The 11,229-nt window shown below is 42.8% G+C and overlaps 1 pseudogene; it reads left to right on the forward strand.

Annotated features, from left to right (window-relative positions):
* The first annotated feature begins 3,975 nt into the window (after window positions 1–3,975).
* LOC128592792 (uncharacterized) lies at window positions 3,976–4,056 on the forward strand (annotated as a pseudogene).
* The last annotated feature ends 7,173 nt before the right edge of the window (window positions 4,057–11,229 follow it).

Consider the following 11,229-nt stretch of genomic DNA (forward strand, 5'->3'; position numbering starts at 1 on the left):
ATCTGTTCAGTGTAGGAAAGACTTTTTTTTTATTGTTGGGGATTCATTGAGGGTACAATAACCCAGGTTACACTGATTGCAATTGTTAGGTAAAGTCCCTCTGGAAAGATTTTTATTTAATATCTTTGTTCTAGTTTATAATACAAAGAATTATCTTTATATTGTATCATAGGGGCCTAGCATAGAAAATAAAATAAGTATATAACCTATTTTCTAATCCTCGTAAGGCACTTAAAGGAGAATTTACAGCCATCTTAAGGCAGATCTTTGTGCTTAGATCAGGCAACTGTAACAGAATATCATAAACTGGGTGGCTTAAACCACACATTTATTTCTCATGGTTCTGCAAGCTGGCAGTCTAAGAGTAAGGTGCTAACATGGTCAGGATACTGGTGAGGGCCCTGTTCCTGGTTCATGGACGGCTGCCTTCTCACTGTATCCACATGTAGCAGAGAGAAAAAGCTCTGGTTCCTTCATCTCCTTACAAGGGTACAAATGGAGTGGGGACTCCATCTTCATCAGGACTCCACCTTCACAACCTCATCTAACCTTAATTACCTCCCCAAAGTCCCAACACCAAATGCTATAACTCTGGATTTGGGTTTTAACTATGAATTTGGAGATACACATTCAGTCCATAGGGCTCTGGAACTCCTGGGGATAAATGTAAGAAGGTGGAGCAGAGGAATATGGAGCCAGTGTGCTGGCCTGATCCCTCCCTGTAAGTAAAGAGGGAACAGAACATGAGCAAAGCCCACTGAGACACATTTTGTAGCTTTGGGAGTGGTCACTAAAACCCAATAAGACTCTTCTACTTCTTCATCTTTAACAAGAAGAAAGAAATAGCAGACGTAATACCAGTCACCATTATTCATTAAACTCTTACAAGTCAAACCGTGTGCTGAATAAGCATTGTACCTGCAGTGTGCCTTGGTGAGTTCTGTCCCCATTTGAGGAGCTAAGATGTCTGTACACTATGGATCAAAACTACCTACTTTTAAGGAAGGCTGAGAAAATCCAGCAACATGGCAGGTGAAAGGTGCATGCACAGAGACACATAGGTGATGTCCATCTCTATGGAAAGAAGGGTCTAGAGCTGACTTTTGTGAAACTGCAGCGAAGCAGCAGGATGCTGCCCCCTGGCTTTCTCCTGCCTGTTGCCCGGGAGTAGTTTCACAGAAGTAGGTTTACTCCTCTCCCTAAAGAGATAGACAGTAACTACATTTCCCTGGAGCCGAACTTCAGAGCCCTTCTCTTCTCATGGGATGGGAGTTTCCTCAGCATTCGTTTATTTCCCATCTATTTATTGTGCACTGCTGGGCACTGGGAGCATGACGAGGAGCTAAGCAGATGTGTTCTCCACTTACCAAGCAATGGTCACTCACCTCGTTGTTCACGTCACATCAAGTTGAGATATATGGGAAGGGACAGGAAATGGGGAGGTGGTTCTGGAGGAATGGAGAGAGGCACTGACTTGCGGAGGTCTTCATATAGAAGCAAGGTAAGCCTTGCTTGTTGTTCTGTATTAATGATTACTGCATATTCAAAGAGTCTAACTTAGTTTGTATATAGAAGAAACTGGTGTCTTTTAAAAAAATGGTATTTTCATGAAGGGAGGAAGTCTTGACACACCTTTTATGCCTATCTCATGTAACTAAAAGATTTATTTATATAAATGATGATGGAGCTAATATAGGACAAATTATCTCAGCTCAATATTCTACTTGAAGGTTCTCTGGAAACCAGGAAGACAACCTCCACATAGGCAACTCATGGAGAAAGCCTAGGAATAGTTCACATACATGAAGGTTTGATTCTGTTGGCTCAAGCTTCCTGGAACCTGGCTCTTGGTGCCTGTCCAAAACAACTATCTCTCTTTCCTTAACAATATTTACCTTTCTAATCACAGTGGTTGTTTCCAAAAACACCCCAGAGCAAGAATGGCACATAACAATGCCATTTTCTCTCTTGAAAGCCTTTCTCATGTCCAAGTTAATGAGCCAACAACTAAATGGCAAATGTTTCATGGAGGCTGCAAAGTTGGACATGGCTTTCTTCCCTTGCTGAAGTCAGAGTGATGCCAAGCTACTACCTTAACATTAAGTCAGTGCAACTTACAAATAGTGCCCACCAGCTGCCATATGCATTAGCCGTGCTGAATTAGATATTTTTCAAATTAAGTATATTCAACTTCATGCAATTGTGAGGTTTCTTCCAAAAGCTAATTGATTAGTGGGAAGGATTAAAACAAAAGACTAACAAGAACCTCAGGTCTTTAGCTCCAAGTCTACCCACTGTCTTCTAAGAGCTTTAGAGAGAGTTTAGGGTAAATAATAAACCTGTATTTATCTCCACAAGACCCTTAAGATTCTTTTGATTCAAAGCCTACGTCTTTGTATATTAGGCCTAAAGAACTTCCTATAAAAGAAGACTATCTCAAAAGTTCTTCATGGCCCATCTGTCAAGTTGGCTTTGCTGCTTATTTTTGTAAATAAAGTTTTATAGGAATTCAGCGATGTTTTCATATTGTCTATGGCTGATTTCACACTACAAGGGCACATACCATATGGCTTGTGGAGTTAAAGTATTTACTATCTGGCCCTTTTAGAAGAACTATTTCTCACCATTACCATTATACAACATTCTATAATTCAAGCTCTTGGAAGCTTGGGGCCCTGGTTGTTTTGTTCATCTGTATGCTTCCAGGGCCTAACCTATGGGTCACGACACAGAACTGTATTAAAGGGTTACAGCATTAGGAAGGTTGAGAACCACTGGCATAAAGGGTCATGGTCACTCAACAAATTAAAGACATTAGACTTTCTCCCATTCTCTAGAAGTCTCCTTCATTTTTGTTCTTTATCCCTTCTCCATCCCACTGACATGGGATTGAAGTCACAGTATTAGCACCTGTCTTTTGACTTACCTCCTCCATGATCATTTGAACAACAAATGATGCTCTTCATTCAGCAGATGTTCTTAATTTATCAGGACCCCTGTTAAAGTTCCAGGCACTGGTATATTTAGTGGTGATTAGGCCCAAGTCTTCAAAGAGATTATTCAAGTGCAAGGACAATCAAAAACAAGTAAACATAAACAAATGTTATCTGGGATAGTGATAAGGAAATAAAATAGGGTACTATGATAGTCTTTGTGCAGAAACAGATGAATTTGGATAGAGGTTGGAATAGGCCTCACCCAGCAGGAAACATTTCAACTGATAACTAAATGACAAGAGGTTTAGCTTGGGGAAACCCAGAGCAGAGAGTTTTCCAAGAAGAGGGAATAGGGATGGCAAAAGTCCTTTGAACTGGATGAGCTTGGTATGTTCAGGAAACAAAAAGGAGACCAGTGTGCCTGAGCATGGTGAGCAGGCGGAGGCAGGCAGTGGCCTAGAGGTCCTGTATGCCTATGTGAAATTGGAGTTTAAGGGTTTAGGTAAGGGAATACCATGGTCTAAGTTTTAAAAAGGTCACTCTGTCTGGGTTGGAAGGAAGTGCGGGTGCATACAAGGCTATCACAGTGGCTTGAGTTAGGAAGCATGGCTCAGTGAAGGTGGAGAGAAATAGGCCATTTGGGGTTGTGTCTTGGAAGTGCAACAGGTAGAATTTGTTGACAGAGTTCAATGTGAAAGCTCTGAAGCTAAGAGGGATTCCTGGCTCTGGGCCTGAGTAAGCAGCTGGATGACAGTGAGTGGGTGGGGGACTTACAAGTCAGGGGTTCTCTTGGGGTTATAACAAATATACAGTGTCCACTACTCATGCAAGAGAAATGATCAGATGGCCACTAGAAATGTGCATGCTTGGAACTCATTAGACAGTTTCAGGCTAGGAGCATAAATTTAGGAGTCCCAAGAGATAGTATTTAAAGTCATGGCCTTGAATTGGATCCCCTGGGCAGGAAGAGGAGCAAAGGAAAGTGACAGAGCTGAGAATCAAGCCTGGGACACTCTGATGTTCCTAAGTTGAGTATATAAGCTTTGCACAGTGGCAGTATCATAGCCAATGAGGTTTATCTGAGGCGTGATTATTGCTAATTGAAACTTTTCCTAAGTTAGAAAAGTTAGGAGGAGGGAAAACTTTCTAAGCAACAGAGGCTACTACAAATGCAAAGTGCTTGCCATGGACCAGGCTTACAGTACTTGGAGAATGTGGCTGTCCCTGTGAGCATGGGAATGAGGAGAAGTCAGAGAAGAGTTTAGATTTCACTCCATGTGTAATGGGGGGCATGGAACGAACATTGAACAAGAGTGTAGAGGTTAAGAGTCTGAGCTCAGGACTCAGGGTACCTGAGTTTATCAGTAAAATCTACTACTTACTGGGCCAGGTTGCTGCTTTGTGCCTCAGTTTACCCCTCTGTAGTATAGGGGTGGTACCAGTACCAACCACACAGGGCTGTTGTGAAGATTAAGTGAAATGGGTATTGAGCACAGTGAGTGCTCCATAAAGGCATGCTCTGATTGCTACTGGAGGAAGAATCACACCATCTGATCTCTACCCTAAAATGTTGCTGGGCCACAAGGGCTCAAGAGTTGAAGCAAGTAGACCACCGGGGATGCTGTCGTGGTCATGCCTGGCAGAAATGGGCCTTTCTGCAAATTCCACAGAAGTCTCAACTCTTGCCATGGCTTTTCCTTGACAGTACATTGCTGTTTGACTCTGTTCTCTGAGCTGGTGGAGCCAGTCAGGCCCTTATCTTACATCTATCTGTGAAATGTCCCTTGTTATTACTTACATCACATCTTTATGACTGAGTCATAGGCTCTGTCTTGCCACTTTTTCCCCCTGAACCCTGCCCTTAGGTTCCTAGTCAGGGTGTGACAGTGACCACATGAAGGTGGAGAGAAATAGGCCCTTGCAGGCAAAAGCGGTACTGTGAGTAGGTATGCTAGAGACACGTGCCCCAACAGCATGGTTCAGGGGAGATTCTGTGGGAGCAGGAAAGGTGTGGGACTCTGGTCTGGGTGCTGTTTGCAAACCAGCCAGGAGGAAAACCCATTTCCAAAGCAGGATGCTTCCAGCCCATGTGTAAGGATGGCCTCTCAGCAGACACGCAGGTTGTGTTGGCCTCATTTAAATCCCGTGAACACATGAAAGAGCTGGACAGGCAATCCAAATTCATTTTCGAGGTCACAGCACCAAACTTTGCCTGCGTGAGCTCACAGAAACATTAATGGGATAATGTGTTCCATCATGGGGAACGAGAGTCAAAAAGACTTTAATGGGGCTTCATTATATCCATCTCTCCATCCACCACTTCTCCATCGCTCACCACTTGAGAAACGAGAACACCCCCTCAGTAATTAGATTTATCCTAATCTCCTTTATGCACCATCAATCCTCTCAGAGGCCATCTGTGAGTTTAGAGTTCAGATCTTTAAGAATTATGCTAATCAGTCTTTTTCTAATTTAAAGTGTTCATCTGATGACCACAATTTGAAACTTCTGGCTGTGACAAATGGGAAACCGTGGTAAGATTTTGTGCTAATTTTAAACACCGTCATCTCACATAAGAGACACATAAGGGACAATTTCTAAGAAAACAGGCAAAGACCGAAGGGTCTTTGAGTCAAGTAACAAGTGGAACAACAACAACAACAACAAAAAAAAACAGTGTGAGGAAAACTTTAATTGGTTTGTAATATTAGGAGGAGATGATTTGCTTTCATTTGTAAAATCAAAAAGGAAAGTGCCTTAGCTATTAAGCTCGGGAATGGATTGTGTGTTTTGCTGGTGCAACCACTGGTGTGTAAAATGCATAGGAGAACCAATTCATGGAGGCAAGCGCCCAGGGGGAAATTATTTACGAGTGGATTTTCCGACCCTCTGCATCTGCTGGAACCTGTGGCCTTGTCACTAGCGGCTGGTGTGGAATTCCAAACAGATTCAGTGCAGAGAGGTCACCCCAGCATTGCAGTGGTTTGAACCTAGTGGGAGAAAGGGCATTTCTGATACAGCGCATGGATGCTTTCTGCAGACCCTAAGCACCCATGAATGCTTATGGGGTGAGCAGAACTAATCAGCTCTGGAATTAGGGGGTCCAAACAGAATACTCAGGGTGAAGATTGATGCTACAATTAATTACTTTTTGAATGAATAAGCACATGAGTCTTGGAATTGCAGCCTAGAGCAGTGCTTCTCAAACGTTACCATGCCTGTGCGTCTCTTGGAGACCTTGATAAGACAGTTTTTGCTTCAGTAGGACCTGGATGGAGCCTAAGCACCTGCATTTCTAACAAACTCCCAGCTGATGCTGATCCTGCTGGTCTATAGACACACATGGTGTGGCAAGAGAGGTTGAGTGTTGGGGAGCAGACAGAACCAAGTTTGTGTCCTGGCCATGTAGCTTTTGACAAATTTCTTCCCGCCTCTGGAGCTCACTCATTCAAAAGTATTTATTGTATCTCATCTGGAGACCAACAGCTGTGCCCAGTTAAACAGCTGGAACAAGACAGAAAATTTCTCTGCTTCTTCAGGGTTTTTAGTCTGGGGGATAGAAGGAAAAAAGACACAGCAAAAATGTGCAATTCTAATTTGTGATCATTGCTAGCAGTGAAAGTAATGGTAGGTAATGTTTATTGAGGACCTAGGACATGTGAGACACTATTTAAAGAACTTTGCAGTCAGAAGTGATGGCTCACGCCTATAATCCCAGCACTTTGGGAGGCCGAGGTGGGCCACTCTCCCACGCTCACGAGTTCGAGACCAGCCTGAGCTACAGTGAGACCCCATCACTACAAATAGCCAGGCATTGTGGCAGGCGCCAGTAGTCCCAGCTACTCAGGAGGCTGAGGCAAGAGAATTGCTTGAGCCCAGGAGTTTAAAGTTTCTGCGAGCTGTGACAACATGGTACTCTACTGGGGGAGACAAAGTGAGACTCTGTCTCAAAAAATAAAATAAAATAAAATAAAAAATAAAGAATTTTACATGTATCAACTCATTTAATCTTGATAACATCTCTGTAAAGTAGGAACTCTTATCCTCTGTTTTCAGACACAGATATGGAAGCACGGAGACATAAGGTATCTTGCCCAACCTCCTGTGCTGAAAAGTGGCAGAGACATGATTTTAAGCCAAACAGTCCATTCTGGAACTAATGCTCTTGACTAGGGGTCAGCATACTTCTTCTGAAAAGAGCCAGTTTGTAAATATTTTAGGGCCTTCAGGCCATTCCATTTCTCTATTGCAAATGCTCAACTTGGCCCATGTAGTATGACAGCCGCCATAGACAGTAAGTAAACGAATGAGTGAGTGTGACCACGTTTCAGTAAAAGTTCATTTACCAGGGCAGGCACCAGACCCATCTCACCAATGGTTTGCCAATGCCTGTTCTTGATGATTATCCTAGACCTTGCACATCTTAAAATAGCCCTGACCCATGTAAATATAATGTGAGGCACACGTGCCATTTCAGTTTTACAGTAGCCGTGCGTGTTAGCAACAGACAAAAGTTTTAATAAAAATTTTATTTAACCCAAATTATCCAAAATATTATCAACAGCAAAGTGACTATTAACAGCAAAGTAAATATTTATTAACAAGATGTTTTACATTATTTTTCGCACTAAGTCTTCTAAATCCAGTGGGTGTTTTTCACTTACCTCTCACTTCAGACCAACCATGTTTCAAGCGTTCAGTAGTCACGTGGGGCTGGTGACTGATGTATTGGTCAAGGCAGCTTTAAAGTAACTCACGGTAAGGTGGCCCTGGAGAAGGTGATTAGGTGCTCTGGTAAGGCTTCTTCAAGGGAGACCCAAAGGATGAGAAGGAGCTAGCTAAGAGAAGAACAGTGGGGTTACGATGCCCTAAGCAGGATAAAAAAAAAATGTTTTGAGTACGTGAAGTACAGGACACAAGCAGTTAACATAGAACTCATATGGTCTCTTGGAGTTCTGTGACATTGTAAAGGCAGAGAAGGCACAAGGCTTTGTGGACCCCTCTCTGGATTAGGCACCCTCCTACCTTCTGTGACTCCCGTCATTGCCCGTGATTCCCTCATCGCAGCACTTTCTGTGCCTGCTTATTTTCTGGGTCACACAGCAGGACTGTGAACTCTGGGCAGGCAAGGCTCTGTCCCCAGCCTGCATGTCAACTACTGCACTTTGACTGCAGGAACAAAGATAGGGCCTTACAGAGTATTTGGGATACCATCAAGATAAGTCTGAATTGTGGGCCCCTCGGAAACTTTCACAGGTGGAAACTCTCAGACAAGAAAATCAGAGCAGAACAATAGGGGCATTGTTTGAAGTAGGAAAAAGAAGACAATGTGTGGTGTGGTAGGAGTTGAATGTTTGCAAGCAGGTGAGTGACAAGCTGAAGATCCTTCAAACGGGTTCATTTTGACCTGCAAAGTAAGTATTTGTAGTTGAGCTTTGCAAAGGGGCTCTGGGCCTCCCCATCTACAGGAGGCCCTGCAGGGCTGAATTTGGAGTTTCCAATGCACAAGCTAGTTGCATTTATATTACTGCTTTCTTCTGGGCGACTGATTCCAAAGCTCCCCAAATACCCCCACCCTAAGCTCCACTAATATTAACAGAGGACCTATAGACAGGGGTCTTTTGCTTTCTTGTTATAATAATTTCTGAGAAATTTTTTACCTAGGCATTGTTCTATGTAGGCATTGGCAGTGACTTGCTGGGCCAAGGAGGTAGTTGACCTTGAGCTCACTATTTCACTACTCAGAACCCTAGTCCCTCATCTGTAAAGTGCTTTTACTTCACATGATTCAGGGTGTGTGTGTATGTGTGTGTGTGTGTAGGGGTGATGAGTGCTTTTACCCTCGTGTACACACCAGATCTAACAGGTCTTCAGTGGATATGAGCATCTTTCTTTGCCTGGCATCAAACTTTCCATCAGGTTCATTCCAGGAGACATTCTTAGAGAAGTTTCTTAATTTTTGTTTCTATTCTTATTCCCTTGCTTTCCCTTCTGGACCTAAGTCATATCGCTGCCCTGGAATTTTTATTCCATGCTGTGGCCTTTCTAGAGCGGGTTCGTTATTTCTCTTGCTCTTTCCAACCATTATGACTTCTTAGGAGAACCTACCTGTTTTTTTCTTCTGCAATTCTATTCATTGAGTTTCCCCCATGCCTTTCATAACTGATAAGTGGTATTTTGGCCCATTATTCTCTTACATCAGAGGGGGAAAGAGAAGAAACTAACACAGTTACCTCGCCCTAAGAAAAATGTAAATTCTGTGTTGTTGCCCTCAAAAACAATATGTTAATAGGAAGCAGGTATTTGCAGTAGTCTGTTTAAATAAAAGAAGCTATATGCAAACAGGGAAATAAGGGCCACCTAAGCTGGACTCTTTATGTGGAAGTATTAAAATGATCACAGCCATTGCTGGGACTTGTATCAATTCTCTTGGCCCTTATGGGAAGCAGTGTGGCACAGCTGTGAGGTGAGGTTGAGCGCCTGAGCCTGGGAAGTGAAAAGGCCTGGTTGTGGACTCCATCACTGCCTCACGGAAGCTGTGTAGCTGAGAACACATCATATAGATTTTCTGAGCCTTGGCATCTGTAAGTGGGGAGTAAGGCTAAACTATACTCTGAGCTAGGGCTGCTGTAACAAAGTACCATGACCGGTGTGGCTTGAAAACAGACATTTGTTGCCTCACCATTTGGGAGACTAAAAGTCTGAAATAAAAGTGTCAGAAGGGCTGTGAGGGAAGGCTGTGTTTCATATCTCTAGCTATGGCTGGTGGTTTGCTGGCAATCTTTGGCACTCCTTGGCTTGTTGACCTATCACCCCAACCTTTGCCTTCATTTTCACAGAATGTTCTAGTGTGCATGGCTGTTCTTTCAATACCAGTCATGTGGGATGAGGGTCTACCCTAATGGCCCTCTTTTAACTTCATTACTTCTGTGAAGAACCTGTTTCCAACAAAATTATATTCCGAGGTTAGGGCTTCAATTAAATTGAAGGTACACAGTTCAATCCCTAACACATACCTACCATTCAGGGTGGTTAGGATGATCAGATCGGATAATCTACATGAGCTTAAAACAGTGCCTGGCACATAGTAAGCCCTAGGAAAATTGGGGCTTTTTACATGCCCTAGTTCAACCAGCAGCTGGCCCTTTCTTCCTTATAAGTATTGAAGTTTATCAATGTTTATTTTTTTTTTAATTCTCCTTTCCCTCATTTTTATCAACCCCAGTGGAAATCGAAATAGAAAAGCAAAGCATAGGTCAGTTGAAACTTCAAAGATTCTGTCCATTGACCATTAGAACTCTTTATACTTTAATTTCACCTCAGTGTGAGGTTATATTAGTAAAAACAGATTGGGGTGTGTAAAAATATACAGAACTGGACTATTTCAGTCTAATCTTTGTTAATTGTTTGGGAAACGGTCTTAAATAACAGAATGATTTTATTTCAGGGGAAACTTTGAAATGAAAATAATGATCAGATGGCCATTTTTTTTTTTTTAAAGAAAAATCTAAACTAACCCACTGTCTGAGAGAACATGTTATTGGAATCAAATAAGCCAGTGGCAGAATCTGCAGATTCTGTGTGTACTGCTATGGTATCTAAAATATAATTATCAAGCTTAAGTTAATTAGACTAATGCTCAGAAAATCTGGCCTGGCTGCTTGTGGTAAGTAATTATATACACTGATTAAAAATGTAATACGCAGTGAGCAGAGGCCATGGAAACTCCATTGGACACAGCCTGTGCACAAATACAATTAAGAAGCCAAGGAGACGAATGCACAGGATGAGAAGGAACGTGGTAGAAGCCAGCAGGCAGCGGGCCACGTCTCTACATGGAGCGGGGCAGACACCCACCTTTCCTAAGGGAAGGTGTGGGGCTGTCATGGCAGAGTCAGCTCAAAGGATTTGGCCATGAGTTCTCACTGGTTCATGGACCTCCTGAAACATATTTCAGAGCGTAGCCTGGGATGCCAACCTGTTGTTTCAGTTTCCTCTCAAGCTTTGCCTTCACAAGCTGATTAGCTGTGGAACAACCAGAGGTCAATTTTCTTGGTAGTTTTCCAGCCTCTGAAACTCTGAAATTGTTGTTAATTATGGGTCACACAAAAGTGTTCGATGCAAATTTCTGTGTAGGCACAAACATATCTTCCCTTTGCCTTTGTGCTTGCTGTGCGCGTGTGTGCGTGTGTGTGTGTGTGTGAGCTGTTCTTGAAAGAGGAATGAGTATTACTACATTCCCAGGAGAAAAAGACTAGGGGCACTCATGGTTGAACTCTTTACCCAGATTATA

The sequence above is a fragment of the Nycticebus coucang genome, chromosome 8 (assembly GCF_027406575.1).
Source record: "Nycticebus coucang isolate mNycCou1 chromosome 8, mNycCou1.pri, whole genome shotgun sequence".
Classification (NCBI taxonomy): Eukaryota; Metazoa; Chordata; class Mammalia; order Primates; family Lorisidae; genus Nycticebus; species Nycticebus coucang.